Source organism: Cervus elaphus, chromosome 20 (genome assembly GCF_910594005.1).
Source record: "Cervus elaphus chromosome 20, mCerEla1.1, whole genome shotgun sequence".
Classification (NCBI taxonomy): domain Eukaryota; kingdom Metazoa; phylum Chordata; class Mammalia; order Artiodactyla; family Cervidae; genus Cervus; species Cervus elaphus.
In genome coordinates, this window is record NC_057834.1 from 17,726,177 (window position 1) to 17,742,466 (window position 16,290).

A 16,290-nucleotide genomic window follows, 5' to 3' on the forward strand; every position below is an offset into this window, starting at 1 on the left:
TGTGATGTGCAACACGGAATTGCTCTGCACGCAGTGCAGGGGAATCGGGCCTCATCTCGCGGCGAGGGGGAAGTCTCATGGTTTTTCTCGAGTTGCGGCGGGAACCTGGGGTATATTCTCGAGTTACGACGGGGATGGCCCTTCCACACACGTGTTTGTTCAGCCACGTCAGGACTCTTGCCTAGTTGCGAGACACAACTCGGGATTCTCCTCGAGGCTTGGCAAGGCAATTGGGACGCCTCTCCAGCTGAGGCGGGAGACCAAGGGTCCCTTTCCACGTGCCACAGGAATCCTGGGACTCCTATCAAGTTTCACGAGGAGTCAGGCATCGTCTCCTTTGGAGGCACTGATCTCCGCGTACCTCTGGAGTTTTCAAAGGATGTGAGGCCTCCGGTCGCGATGAGATGGGGAACTAGGTCTTTCTCTGAGGTCTCCACAGGGGATTCAGACATCCTTTCATCTTGGGAGATGCAAGACGAGCCTGCATTCAAGTCACTGCAGGGATATCCAGCCTTATTTCGCGTCAGGGCCTCGCGGTGTCCATTCCACTTGAGGCCGCAAACTCAGGGTCCCTCTCACATACCTAGAGCTGAGAGAAGCCTCCTCTTGAGGTGCTTGTGGTAAGGTGGTATTCCTCTGGAGTCGAAGCCAGGGACTAACCTCTCATCTCGAGTTGATTTTTGGCCCACCGAGCTCTTTCTTGTTGCTACAGTGACCTCAGGATCCCTCTAGCCTTGAAACAGTGTTCTTGGGGTTTCTCTGGAGTGCCATCAAGGAAATCAAGGCTCCTTTCATGTGTGATGTGCAACACGGAATTGCTCTGCACGCAGTGCAGGGGAATCGGGCCTCATCTCGCGGCGAGGGGGAAGTCTCATGGTTTTTCTCGAGTTGCGGCGGGAACCTGGGGTATATTCTCGAGTTACGACGGGGATGGCCCTTCCACCCACGTGTTTCTTCAGCGACGTCAGGACTCCTGCCTAGTTGCGAGGGACAACTCTGGATTCTCCTCAAGGCTTGGCAGGGCAATTGGGACGCCTCTCCAGCTGAGGCGGGAGACCAAGGGTCCCTTTCCAAGTGCCACAGGAATCCTGGGACTCCTATCAAGTTTCACGAGGAGTCAGGGATCGTCTCCTTTGGAGGCACTGATCTCCGCGTACCTCTGGAGTTTTCAAAGGATGTGAGGCCTCCGGTCGCGATGAGGTGGGGAACTAGGTCTTTCTCTGTGGTCTCCACAGGGGATTCAGACATCCTTTCTTCTTGGGAGATGCAAGACGAGCCTGCATTCAAGTCACTGCAGGGATATCCGGCCTTATTTCGAGTCAGGGCATCGCGGTGTCCATTCCACTTGAGGCCGCAAACTCAGGGTCCCTCTCACATACCTAGAGCTGAGAGAAGCCTCCTCTTGAGGTGCTTGTGGTAAGGTGGTATTCCTCAGGAGTCGAAGCCAGGGACTAACCTCTCATCTCGTGTTGATTCTTGGTCCACGGAGCTCTTTCGTGTTGCTACAGTGACCTCAGGATCCCTCTAGCCTTGAAACAGTGTTCTTGGGGTTTCTCTGGAGTGCCATCAAGGAAATCAAGGCTCCTTTCATGTGTGATGTGCAACACGGAATTGCTCTGCACGCAGTGCAGGGGAATCGGGCCTCATCTCGCATCGAGGGGGATGTCTCATGGTTTTTCTCGAGTTGCGGCGGGAACCTGGGGTATATTCTCCAGTTACGACGGGGATGGCCCTTCCACCCACGTGTTTGTTCAGCCACGTCAGGACTCCTGCCTAGTTGCGAGGGACAACTCGGAATTCTCCTCGAGGCTTGGCAGGGCAATTGGAACGCCTCTCCAGCTGAGACGGGAGACCAAGGGTCCCTTTCCAAGTGCCACAGGAATCCTGGGACTCCTATCAAGTTTCACGAGGAGTCAGGCATCGTCTCCTTTGGAGGCACTGATCTCCGCGTACCTCTGGAGTTTTCAAAGGATGTGAGGCTATCGGTCGCGATGAGGTGGGGAACTAAGTCTTTCTCTGTGCTTTCCACAGGGGATTCAGACATCCTTTCGTCCTGGGAGATGCAAGACGAGCCTGCATTGAAGTCACTGCAGGGATATCCGGCCTTATTTCGAGTCAGGGCATCGCGGTGTCCATTCCACTTGAGGCCGCAAACTCAGGGTCCCTCTCACATACCTAGAGCTGAGAGAAGCCTCCTCTTGAGGTGCTTGTGGTAAGGTGGTATTCCTCTGGAGACGAATCCAGGGACTAACCTCTCTTTTCTAGTTGATTTTGTCCACAGAGTTCTTTCGTGTTGCTACAGTGACCTCAGGATCCCTCTAGCCTTGAAACAGTGTTCTTGGGGTTTCTCTGGAGTGCCATCAAGGAAATCAGGGCTCCTTTCATGTGTGATGTGCAACACGGAATTGCTCTGCACGCAGTGCAGGGGAATCGGGCCTCATCTCGCGGCGAGGGGGAAGTCTCATGGTTTTTCTCGAGTTGCGGCGGGAACCTGGGATATATTCTGGAGTTACGACGGGGATGGCCCTTCCACGCACGTGTTTCTTCAGCGACGTCAGGACTCCTGCCTACTTGCGAGGGACAACTCGGGATTCTCCTCGAGGCTTGGCAGGGCAATTGGGACGCCTCTCCAGCTGAGGCGGGAGACCAAGTGTCCCTTTCCAAGTGCCACAGGAATCCTGGGACTCCTATCAAGTTTCACGAGGAGTCAGGCATCGTCTCCTTTGGAGCCACTGATCTCCGCGTACCTCTGGAGTTTTCAAAGGATGTGAGGCTATCGGTCGCGATGAGGTGGGGAACTAAGTCTTTCTCTGTGCTTTCCACAGGGGATTCAGACATCCTTTCGTCCTGGGAGATGCAAGACGAGCCTGCATTGAAGTCACTGCAGGGATATCCGGCCTTTTTTCGAGTCAGGGCATCGCGGTGTCCATTCCACTTGAGGCCGCAAACTCAGGGTCGCTCTCACATACCTAGAGCTGAGAGAAGCCTCCTCTTGAGGTGCTTGTGGTAAGGTGGTATTCCTCTGGAGTCGAAGCCAGGGACTAACCTCTCATCTCGAGTTGATTTTTGGTCCACGGAGCGCTTTCGTGTTGCTACAGTGACCTCAGGATCCCTCTAGCCTTGAAACAGTGTTCTTGGGATTTCTCTGGAGTGCCATGAAGGAAATCAAGTCTCCTTTCACGTGTGATGTGCAACACAGAATTGCTCTGCACGCAGTGCAGGGGAATCGGGCCTCATCTCGCGGCGAGGGGGAAGTCTCATGGTTTTTCTCGAGTTGCGGCGGGAACCTGGGGTATATTCTCGAGTTACGACGGGGATGGCCCTTCCACACACGTGTTTGTTCAACGACGTCAGGACTCTTCCCTAGTTGCGAGACACAACTCGGGATTCTCCTCGAGGCTTGGCAAGGCAATTGGGACGCCTCTCCAGCTGAGGCGGGAGACCAAGGGTCCCTTTCCACGTGCCACAGGAATCCTGGGACGCCTATCAAGTTTCACGAGGAGTCAGGCATCGTCTCCTTTGGAGGCACTGATCTCCGCATACCTCTGGAGTTTTCAAAGGATGTGAGGCCTCCTGTCGTGATGAGGTGGGGAACTAGGTCTTTCTCTGTGGTCTCCACAGGGGATTCAGACATCCTTTCTTCTTGGGAGATGCAAGACGAGACTGCATTCAAGTCACTGCAGGGATATCCGGCCTTATTTCGAGTCAGGGCATCGCGGTGTCCATTCCACTTGAGGCCGCAAACTCAGGATCCCTCTCACATACCTAGAGCTGAGAGAAGCCTCCTCTTGAGGTGCTTGTGGTAAGGTGGTATTCCTCAGGAGTTGAAGACAGGGACTAACCTCTCATCTCGTGTTGATTCTTGGTCCACGGAGCTCTTTCGTGTTGCTACAGTGACCTCAGGATCCCTCTAGCCTTGAAACAGTGTTCTTGGGGTTTCTCTGGAGTGCCATCAAGGAAATCAAGGCTCCTTTCATGTGAGATGTGCAACACGGAATTGCTCTGCACGCAGTGCAGGGGAATCGGGCCTCATCTCGCGGCGAGGGGGAAGTCTCATGGTTTTTCTCGAGTTGCTGCGGGAACCTGGGGTATATTCTCGAGTTACGACGGGGATGGCCCTTCCACACACGTGTGTGTTCAGCCATGTCAGGACTCCTGCCTAGTTGTGAGGCACAACTCGGGATTCTCCTCGAGGATTTGCAGGGCAATTGGGACGCCTCTCCAGCTGAGACGGGAGACCAAGGGTCCCTTTCCACGTGCCACAGGAATCCTGGGTCTCCTATCAAGTTTCACGAGGAGTCAGGCATCGTCTCCTTTGGAGGCACTGATCTCCGCATACCTCTGGAGTTTTCAAAGGATTTGAGGCCTCCTGTCGCGATGAGGTGGGGAACTAGGTCTTTCTCTGTGGTCTCCACAGGGGATTCAGACACCCTTTCGTCTTGGGAGATGCAAGACGAGCCTGCATTCCAGTCACTGCAGGGATATCCGGCCTTATTTCGAGTCAGGGCATCGCGGTGTCCATTCCACTTGAGGCCGCAAACTCAGGGTCCCTCTCACATACCTAGAGCTGAGAGAAGCCTCCTCTTGAGGTGCTTGTGGTAAGGTGGTATTCCTCTGGAGTCGAAGCCAGGGACTAACCTCTCATCTCGAGTTGATTTTTGGCCCACGGAGCTCTTTCGTGTTGCTACAGTGACCTCAGGATCCCTCTAGCCTTGAAACAGTGTTCTTGGGGTTTCTCTGGAGTGCCATGAAGGAAATCAAGGCTCCTTTCATGTGTGATGTGCAACACAGAATTGCTCTGCACGCAGTGCAGGGGAATCGGGCCTCATCTCGCGGCGAGGGGGAAGTCTCATGGTTTTTCTCGAGTTGCGGCGGGAACCTGGGGTATATTCTCGAGTTACGACGGGGATGGCCCTTCCACCAACGTGTTTCTTCAGCGACGTCAGGACTCCTGCCTAGTTGCAAGGAACAACTCTGGATTCTCCTCGAGGCTTGGCAGGGCAATTGGGACGCCTCTCCAGCTGAGACGGGAGACCAAGTGTCCCTTTCCACGTGCCACAGGAATCCTGGGTCTCCTATCAAGTTTCACGAGGAGTCAGGCATCGTCTCCTTTGGAGGCACTGATCTCCGCGTACCTCTGGAGATTTCAAAGGATTTGAGGCTTCCTGTCGCGATGAGGTGGGGAACTAGGTCTTTCTCTGTGGTCTCCACAGGGGATTCAGACACCCTTTCGTCTTGGGAGATGCAAGATGAGCCTGCATTCCAGTCACTGCAGGGATATCCGGCCTTATTTCGAGTCAGGGCATCGCGGTGTCCATTCCACTTGAGGCCGCAAACTCAGGGTCCCTCTCACATACCTAGAGCTGAGAGAAGCCTCCTCTTGAGGTGCTTGTGGTAAGGTGGTATTCCTCTGGAGTCGAAGCCAGGGACTAACCTCTCATCTCGAGTTGATTTTTGGTCCACGGAATTCTTTCGTGTTGCTACAGTGACCTCAGGATCCCTCTAGCCTTGAAACAGTGTTCTTGGGGTTTCTCTGAAGTGCCATGAAGGAAATCAAGGCTCCTTTCATGTGTGATGTGCAACACAGAATTGCTCTGCACGCAGTGCAGGGGAATCGGGCCTCATCTCGCGGCGAGGGGGAAGTCTCATGGTTTTTCTGGAGTTGCGGCGGGAACCTGGGGTATATTCTCGAGTTACGACGGGGATGGCCCTTCCACACACGTGTTTGTTCAGCCACGTCAGGACTCTTGCCTAGTTGCGAGACACAACTCGGGATTCTCCTCGAGGCTTGGCAAGGCAATTGGGACGCCTCTCCAGCTGAGGCGGGAGACCAAGGGTCCCTTTCCACGTGCCACAGGAATCCTGGGACTCCTATCAAGTTTCACGAGGAGTCAGGCATCGTCTCCTTTGGAGGCACTGATCACCGCGTACCTCTGGACTTTTCAAAGGATGTGAGGCCTCAGGTCGCGATGAGGTGGGGAACTAGGTCTTTCTCTGTGGTCTCCACAGGGGATTCAGACATCCATTCATCTTGGGAGATGCAAGACGAGCATGCATTCAAGTCACTGCAGGGATATCCAGCCTTATTTCGAGTCAGGGCATCGCGGTGTCCATTCCACTTGAGGCCGCAAACTCAGGGTCCCTCTCACATACCTAGAGCTGAGAGAAGCCTCCTCTTGAGGTGCTTGTGGTAAGGTGGTATTCCTCTGGAGTCGAAGCCAGGGACTAACCTCTCATCTCGAGTTGATTTTTGGCCCACGGAGCTCTTTCGTGTTGCTACAGTGACCTCAGGATCCCTCTAGCCTTGAAACAGTGTTCTTGGGGTTTCTCTGGAGTGCCATCAAGGAAATCAAGGCTCCTTTCAAGTGTGATGTGCAACACGGAATTGCTCTGCATGCAGTTCAGGGGAATCGGGCCTCATCTCGTGGCAAGGGGGAAGTCTCATGGTTTTTCTCGAGTTGCGGCGGGAACCTGGGGTATATTCTCGAGTTACGACGGGGATGGCCCTTCCACCCACGTGTTTCTTCAGCGACGTCAGGACTCCTGCCTAGTTGCGAGGGACAACTCTGGATTCTCCTCGAGGCTTGGCAGGGCAATTGGGACGCCTCTCCAACTGAGGCGGGAGACCAAGTGTCCCTTTCCAAGTGCCACAGGAATCCTGGGACTCCTATCAAGTTTCACGAGGAGTCAGGCATCGTCTCCTTTGGAGGCACTGATCTCCGCGTACCTCTGGAGTTTTCAAAGGATGTGAGGCCTCCGGTCGCGATGAGGTGGGGAACTAGGTCTTTCTCTGTGGTCTCCACAGGGGATTCAGACACCCTTTCGTCTTGGGAGATGCAAGACGAGCCTGCATTCCAGTCACTGCAGGGATATCCGGCCTTATTTCGAGTCAGGGCATCGCGGTGTCCATTCCACTTGAGGCCGCAAACTCAGCGTCCCTCTCACATACCTAGAGCTGAGAGAAGCCTCCTCTTGAGGTGCTTTTGGTAAGGTGGTATTCTTCTGGAGTCGAAGCCAGGGACTAACCTCTCATCTGGAGTTGATTTTTGGCCCACGGAGCTCTTTCGTGTTGCTACAGTGACCTCAGGATCCCTCTAGCCTTGAAACAGTGTTCTTGGGGTTTCTCTGGAGTGCCATGAAGGAAATCAAGGCTCCTTTCATGTGTGATGTGCAACACAGAATTGCTCTGCACGCAGTGCAGGGGAATCGGGCCTCATCTCGCGGCGAGGGTGAAGTCTCATGGTTTTTCTCGAGTTGCGGCGGGAACCTGGGGTATATTCTCGAGTTACGACGGGGATGGCCCTTCCACACACGTGTTTGTTCAGCCATGTCAGGACTCTTGCCTAGTTGCGAGACAAAACTCGGGATTCTCCTCGAGGCTTGGCAAGGCAATTGGGACCCCTCTCCAGCTGAGGCGGGAGACCAAGGGTCCCTTTCCACGTGCCACAGGAATCCTGGGACTCCTATCAAGTTTCACGAGGAGTCAGGCATCGTCTCCTTTGGATGCACTGATCTCCGCATACCTCTGGAGTTTTCAAAGGATGTGAGGCCTCCGGTCGCGATGAGGTGGGGAACTAGGTCTTTCTCTGTGGTCTCCACAGGGGATTCAGACATCCTTTCATCTTGGGAGATGCAAGACAAGCCTGCATTCAAGTCCCTGCAGGGATATCCAGCCTTATTTCGCGTCAGGGCATCGCGGTGTCCATTCCACTTGAGGCCGCAAACTCAGGGTCCCTCTCACATACCTAGAGCTGAGAGAAGCCTCCTCTTGAGGTGCTTGTGGTAAGGTGGTATTCCTCTGGAGTCGAAGCCAGGGACTAACCTCTCATCTCGAGTTGATTTTTGGCCCACGGAGCTCTTTCGTGTTGCTACAGTGACCTCAGGATCCCTCTAGCCTTGAAACAGTGTTCTTGAGGTTTCTCTGGAGTGCCATCAAGGAAATCAACGCTCCTTTCATGTGTGATGTGCAACACGGAATTGATATGCACGCAGTGCAGGGGAATCGGGCCTCATCTCGCGGCGAGGGGGAAGTCTCATGGTTTTTCTCGAGTTGCGGCGGGAACCTGGGGTATATTCTCGAGTTACGACGGGGATGGCCCTTCCACCCACGTGTTTCTTCAGCGACGTCAGGACTCCTGCCTAGTTGCAAGGGACAACTCTGGATTTTCCTCGAGGCTTGGCAGGGCAATTGGGACGCCTCTCCAGCTGAGGCGGGAGACCAAGTGTCCCTTTCCAAGTGCCACAGGAATCCTGGGACTCCTATCAAGTTTCACGAGGAGTCAGGCATCGTCTCCTTTGGAGGCACTGATCTCCGCGTACCTCTGGAGTTTTCAAAGGATGTGAGGCTATCGGTCGCGATGAGGTGGGGAAATAAGTCTTTCTCTGTGCTTTCCACAGGGGATTCAGACATCCTTTCGTCCTGGGAGATGCAAGACGAGCCTGCATTGAAGTCACTGCAGGGATATCCGGCCTTATTTCGAGTCAGGGCATCGCGGTGTCCATTCCACTTGAGGCCGCAAACTCAGGGTCCCTCTCACATACCTAGAGCTGAGAGAAGCCTCCTCTTGAGGTGCTTGTGGTAAGGTGGTATTCCTCTGGAGACGAATCCAGGGACTAACCTCTCTTTTCGAGTTGATTTTTGGTCCACAGAGTTCTTTCGTGTTGCTACAGTGACCTCAGGATCCCTCTATCCTTGAAACAGTGTTCTTGGGGTTTCTCTGGAGTGCCATCAAGGAAATCAAGGCTCCTTTCATGTGTGATGTGCAAGATGGAATTGCTCTGCACGCAGTACAGGGGAATCGGGCCTCATCTCGCATCGAGGGGGAAGTCTCATGGTTTTTCTCGAGTTGCGGCGGGAACCTGGGGTATATTCTCGAGTTACGACGGGGATGGCCCTTCCACACACGTGTTTGTTCAGCCACGTCAGGACTCCTGCCTAGTTGTGAGGGACAACTCGGGATTCTCCTCGAGGCTTGGCAGGGAAATTGGAACGCCTCTCCAGCTGAGGCGGGAGAACAAGGGTCCCTTTCCACGTGCCACAAGAATCCTGGGACTCCTATCAAGTTTCACGAGGAGTCAGGCATCGTCTCCTTTGGAGGCACTGATCTCCGCGTACCTCTGGAGTTTTCAAAGGATGTGAAGCCTCCGGTCGCGATGAGGCGGGGAACTAGGTGTTTCTCTGTGGTCTCCACAGGGGATTCAGACATCCTTTCTTCTTGGGAGATGCAAGACGAGCCTGCATTCAAGTCACTGCAGGGATATCCGGCCTTTTTTCGAGTCAGGGCATCGCGGTGTCCATTCCAATTGAGGCCGCAAACTCAGGGTCCCTCTCACATACCTAGAGCTGAGAGAAGCCTCCTCTTGAGGTGCTTGTGGTAAGGTGGTATTCCTCTGGAGTCGAAGCCAGGGACTAACCTCTCATCTCGTGTTGATTCTTGGTCCATGGAGCTCTTTCGTGTTGCTACAGTGACCTCAGGATCCCTCTAGCCTTGAAACAGTGTTCTTGGGGTTTCTCTGGAGTGCCATGAAGGAAATCAAGGCTCCTTTCATGTGTGATGTGCAACACAGAATTGCTCTGCACGCAGTGCAGGGGAATCGGGCCTCATCTCGCGGCGAGGGGGAAGTCTCATGGTTTTTCTCGAGTTGCGGCGGGAACCTGGGGTATATTCTCGAGTTACGACGGGGATGGCCCTTCCACACACGTGTGTGTTCAGCCACGTCAGGACTCCTGCCTAGTTGTGAGACACAACTCGGGATTCTCCTCGAGGCTTGGCAAGGCAATTGGGACGCCTCTCCAGCTGAGGCGGGAGACCAAGGGTCCCTTTCCACGTGCCACAGGAATCCTGGGACTCCTATCAAGTTTCACGAGGAGTCAGGCATCGTCACCTTTGGAGGCACTGATCTCCGCGCACCTCTGGAGTTTTCAAAGGATGTGAGGCCTCCGGTCGCGGTGAGGTGGGGAACTAGGTCTTTCTCTGTGGTCTCCACAGGGGATTCAGACATCCTTTCATCTTGGGAGATGCAAGACGAGCCTGCATTCAAGTCACTGCAGGGATATCCAGCCTTATTTCGCGTCAGGGCATCGCGGTGTCCATTCCACTTGAGGCCGCACACTCAGGGTCCCTCTCACATACCTAGAGCTGAGAGAAGCCTCCTCTTGAGGTGCTTGTGGTAAGGTGGTATTCCTCTGAAGTCGAAGCCAGGGACTAACCTCTCATCTCTTGTTGATTCTTGGTCCACGGAGCTCTTTCGTGTTGCTACAGTGACCTCAGGATCCCTCTAGCCTTGAAACAGTGTTCTTGGGGTTTCTCTGGAGTGCCATCAAGGAAATCAAGGCTCCTTTCATGTGTGATGTGCAACACGGAATTGCTCTGCACGCAGTGCAGGGGAATCGGGCCTCATCTCGCTGCGAGGGGGAAGTCTCATGGTTTTTCTCGAGTTGCGGCGGGAAACTGGGGTATATTCTCGAGTTACGACGGGGATGGCCCTTCCACACACGTGTGTGTTCAGCCATGTCAGGACTCCTGCCTACTTGCGAGGGACAACTCTGGATTCTCCTCGAGGCTTGGCAGGGCAATTGGGACGCCTCTCCAGCCGAGGCGGGAGACCAAGGGTCCCTTTCCAAGTGCCACAGGAATCCTGGGACTCCTATCAAGTTTCACGAGGAGTCAGGCATCGTCTCCTTTGGAGGCACTGATCTCCGCGTACCTCTGGAGTTTTCAAAGGATGTGAGGCTATAGGTCGCGGTGAGGTGGGGAACAAAGTCTTTATCTGTGCTTTCCACAGGGGATTCAGACATCCTTTCATCCTGGGAGATGCAAGACGAGCCTGCATTGAAGTCACTGCAAGGATATCCGGCCTTATTTCGAGTCAGGGCATCGCGGTGTCCATTCCACTTGAGGCCGCAAACTCAGGGTCCCTCTCACATACCTAGAGCTGAGAGAAGCCTCCTCTTGAGGTGCTTGTGGTAAGGTGGTATTCCTCTGGAGACGAATCCAGGGACTAACCTCTCTTTTCGAGTTGATTTTTGGTCCACAGAGTTCTTTTGTGTTGCTACAGTGACCTCAGGATCCCTCTATCCTTGAAACAGTGTTCTTGGCGTTTCTCTGGAGTGCCATCAAGGAAATCAAGGCTCCTTTCATGTGTGATGTGCAAGACGGAATTGCTCTGCACGCAGTACAGGGGAATCGGGCCTCATCTCGCATCGAGGGGGAAGTCTCATGGTTTTTCTCGAGTTGCGGCGGGAACCTGGGGTATATTCTCGAGTTACGACGGGGATGGCCCTTCCACCCACGTGTTTGTTCAGCCACGTCAGGACTCCTGCCTAGTTGTGAGGGACAACTCGGGATTCTCCTCGAGGCTTGGCAGGGCAATTGGAACGCCTCTCCAGCTGAGGCGGGAGACCAAGGGTCCCTTTCCACGTGCCACAAGAATCCTGGGACTCCTATCAAGTTTCACGAGGAGTCAGGCATCGTCACCTTTGGAGGCACTGATCTCCGCGTACCTCTGGAGTTTTCAAAGGATGTGAGGCCTCCGGTCGCGATGAGGTGGGGAACTAGGTGTTTCTCTGTGGTCTCCACAGGGGATTCAGACATCCTTTCTTCTTGGGAGATGCAAGACGAGCCTGCATTCAAGTCACTGCAGGGATATCTGGCCTTATTTCGAGTCAGGGCATCGCGGTGTCCATTCCACTTGAGGCCGCAAACTCAGGATCCCTCTCACATACCTAGAGCTGAGAGAAGCCTCCTCTTGAGGTGCTTGTGGTAAGGTGGTATTCCTCAGGAGTCGAAGACAGGGACTAACCTCTCATCTCGTGTTGATTCTTGGTCCACGGAGCTCTTTCGTGTTGCTACAGTGACCTCAGGATCCCTCTAGCCTTGAAACAGTGTTCTTGGGGTTTCTCTGGAGTGCCATCAAGGAAATCAAGGCTCCTTTCATGTGTGATGTGCAACACGGAATTGCTCTGCACGCAGTGCAGGGGAATCGGGCCTCATCTCGCGGCGAGGGGGAAGTCTCATGGTTTTTCTCGAGTTGCGGCGGGAACCTGGGGTATATTCTCGAGTTACGAAGGGGATGGCCCTTCCACACACGTGTGTGTTCAGCCATGTCAGGACTCCTGCCTAGTTGCGAGGGACAACTCGGGATTGTCCTCGAGGCTTTGCAGGGCAATTGGGACGCCTCTCCAGCTGAGACGGGAGACCAAGGGTCCCTTTCCACGTGCCACAGGAATCCTGGGTCTCCTCTCAAGTTTCATGAGGAGTCATTCATCGTCTCCTTTGGAGGCACTGATCTCCGCGTACCTCTGGAGTTTTCAAAGGATGTGAGGCCTCCGGTCGCGATGAGGTGGGGAACTAGGTGTTTCTCTGTGGTCTCCACAGGGGATTCAGACATCCTTTCTTCTTGGGAGATACAAGACGAGCCTGCATTCAAGTCACTGCAGGGATATCCAGCCTTATTTCGCGTCAGGGCATCGCGGTGTCCATTCCACTTGAGGCCACAAACTCAGGGTCCCTCTCACATACCTAGAGCTGAGAGAAGCCTCCTCTTGAGGTGCTTGTGGTAAGGTGGTATTCCTCTGGAGTCGAAGCCAGGGATTAACCTCTCATCTCGAGTTGATTTTTGGTCCACGGAGCTCTTTCGTGTTGCTACAGTGACCTCAGGATCCCTCTAGCCTTGAAACAGTGTTCTTGGGGTTTCTCTGGAGTGCCATCAAGGAAATCAAGGCTCCTTTCATGTGTGATGTGCAACACGGAATTGCTCTGCAGGCAGTGCAGGGGAATCGGGCCTCATTTCGCGGCGAGGGGGAAGTCTCATGGTTTTTCTCGAGTTGCGGCGGGAACCTGGGGTATATTCTCGAGTTACGACGGGGATGGCCCTTCCACCCACGTGTTTCTTCAGCGACGTCAGGACTCCTGCCTAGTTGCGAGGGACAACTCTGGATTCTCCTCGAGGCTTGGCAGGGCAATTGGGACGCCTCTCCAGCTGAGGCGGGAGACCAAGGGTCCCTTTCCACGTGCCACAGGAATCCTGGGTCTCCTATCAAGTTTCACGATGAGTCAGGCATCGTCTCCTTTGGAGGCACTGATCTCCGCGTACCTCTGGAGTTTTCAAAGGATGTGAGGCCTCCGGTCGCGATGAGGTGGGGAACTAGGTCTTTCTCTGTGGTCTCCACAGGGGATTCAGACACCCTTTCGTCTTGGGAGATGCAAGACGAGCCTGCATTCAAGTCACTGCAGGGATATCCAGCCTTATTTCGCGTCAGTGCATTGCGGTGTCCATTCCACTTGAGGCCGCAAACTCAGGGTCCCTCTCACATACCTAGAGTTGAGAGAAGCCTCCTCTTGAGGTGCTTGTGGTAAGGTGGTATTCCTCTGGAGACGAATCCAGGGACTAACCTCTCTTTTCGAGTTGATTTTTGGTCCACACAGTTCTTTCGTGTTGCTACAGTGACCTCAGGATCCCTCTATCCTTGAAACAGTGTTCTTGGGGGTTCTCTGGAGTGCCATCAAGGAAATCAAGGCTCCTTTCATGTGTGATGTGCAAGACGGAATTGCTCTGCATGCAGTACAGGGGAATCGGGCCTCATCTCGCATCGAGGGGGAAGTCTCATGGTTTTTGTCGAGTTGCGGCGGGAACCTGGGGTATATTCTCGAGTTACGACGGGGATGGCCCTTCCACCCACGTGTTTGTTCAGCCACGTCAGGACTCCTGCCTAGTTGCGAGGGACAACTCGGGATTCTCCTCGAGGCTTTGCAGAGCAATTGGGACGCCTCTCCGGCTGAGACGGGAGACCAAGGGTCCCTTTCCATGTGCCACAGGAATCCTGGGTCTCCTATCAAGTTTCACGAGGAGTCAGGCATCGTCTCCTTTGGAGGCACTGATCTCCGCGTACCTCTGGAGTTTTCAAAGGATTTGAGGCCTCCTGTCGCGATGAGGTGGGGAAGTAGGTCTTTCTCTGTGGTCTCCACAGGGGATTCAGACACCCTTTCTTCTTGGGAGATGCAAGACGAGCCTGCATTCCAGTCACTGCAGGGATATCCGGCCTTATTTCGAGTCAGGGCATCGCGGTGTCCATTCCACTTGAGGCCGCAAACTCAGGGTCCCTCTGACATACCTAGAGCTAAGAGAAGCCTCCTCTTGAGGTGCTTGTGGTAAGGTGGTATTCCTCTGGAGTCGAAGCCAGGGACTAACCTCTCATCTCGTGTTGATTCTTGGTCCACGGAGCTCTTTCGTGTTGCTACAGTGACCTCAGGATCCCTCTAGCCTTGAAACAGTGTTCTTGGGGTTTCTCTGGAGTGCCATCAAGGAAATCAAGGCTCCTTTCATGTGTGATGTGCAACACGGAATTGCTCTGCACGCAGTGCAGGAGAATCGGGCCTCATCTCGCGGCGAGGGGGAAGTCTCATGGTTTTTCTCGAGTTGCGGCCGGAACCTGGGTATATTCTCGAGTTACGACGGGGATGGCCCTTCCACACACGTGTTTGTTCAGCCACGTCAGGACTCCTGCCTAGTTGCGAGGGACAACTCGGGATTCTCCTCGAGGCTTGGCAGGGCAATTGGAACGGCTCTCCAGCTGAGGCGGGAGACCAAGTGTCCCTTTCCAAGTGCCACAAGAATCCTGGGAATCCTATCAAGTTTCACGAGGAGTCAGGCATCGTCTCCTTTGGAGGCACTGATCTCCGCGCACCTCTGGAGTTTTCAAAGGATGTGAGGCCTCCGGTCGCGGTGAGGTGGGGAACTAGGTCTTTCTCTGTGGTCTCCACAGGGGATTCAGACATCCTTTCATCTTGGGAGATGCAAGACGAGCCTGCATTCAAGTCACTGCAGGGATATCCAGCCTTATTTCGCGTCAGGGCATCGCAGTGTCCATTCCACTTGAGGCCGCACACTCAGGGTCCCTCTCACATACCTAGAGCTGAGAGAAGCCTCCTCTTGAGGTGCTTGTGGTAAGGTGGTATTCCTCTGAAGTCGAAGCCAGGGACTAACCTCTCATCTCTTGTTGATTCTTGGTCCACGGAGCTCTTTCGTGTTGCTACAGTGACCTCAGGATCCCTCTAGCCTTGAAACAGTGTTCTTGGGGTTTCTCTGGAGTGCCATCAAGGAAATCAAGGCTCCTTTCATGTGTGATGTGCAACACGGAATTGCTCTGCACGCAGTGCAGGGGAATCGGGCCTCATCTCGCTGCGAGGGGGAAGTCTCATGGTTTTTCTCGAGTTGCGGCGGGAAACTGGGGTATATTCTCGAGTTACGACGGGGATGGCCCTTCCACACACGTGTGTGTTCAGCCATGTCAGGACTCCTGCCTACTTGCGAGGGACAACTCTGGATTCTCCTCGAGGCTTGGCAGGGCAATTGGGACGCCTCTCCAGCCGAGGCGGGAGACCAAGGGTCCCTTTCCAAGTGCCACAGGAATCCTGGGACTCCTATCAAGTTTCACGAGGAGTCAGGCATCGTCTCCTTTGGAGGCACTGATCTCCGCGTACCTCTGGAGTTTTCAAAGGATGTGAGGCTATAGGTCGCGGTGAGGTGGGGAACAAAGTCTTTATCTGTGCTTTCCACAGGGGATTCAGACATCCTTTCATCCTGGGAGATGCAAGACGAGCCTGCATTGAAGTCACTGCAAGGATATCCGGCCTTATTTCGAGTCAGGGCATCGCGGTGTCCATTCCACTTGAGGCCGCAAACTCAGGGTCCCTCTCACATACCTAGAGCTGAGAGAAGCCTCCTCTTGAGGTGCTTGTGGTAAGGTGGTATTCCTCTGGAGACGAATCCAGGGACTAACCTCTCTTTTCGAGTTGATTTTTGGTCCACAGAGTTCTTTTGTGTTGCTACAGTGACCTCAGGATCCCTCTATCCTTGAAACAGTGTTCTTGGGGGTTCTCTGGAGTGCCATCAAGGAAATCAAGGCTCCTTTCATGTGTGATGTGCAAGACGGAATTGCTCTGCATGCAGTACAGGGGAATCGGGCCTCATCTCGCATCGAGGGGGAAGTCTCATGGTTTTTGTCGAGTTGCGGCGGGAACCTGGGGTATATTCTCGAGTTACGACGGGGATGGCCCCTCCACCCACGTGTTTGTTCAGCCACGTCAGGACTCCTGCCTAGTTGCGAGGGACAACTCGGGATTCTCCTCGAGGCTTTGCAGAGCAATTGGGACGCCTCTCCGGCTGAGACGGGAGACCAAGGGTCCCTTTCCATGTGCCACAGGAATCCTGGGTCTCCTATCAAGTTTCACGAGGAGTCAGGCATCGTCTCCTTTGGAGGCACTGATCTCCGCGTACCTCTGGAGTTTT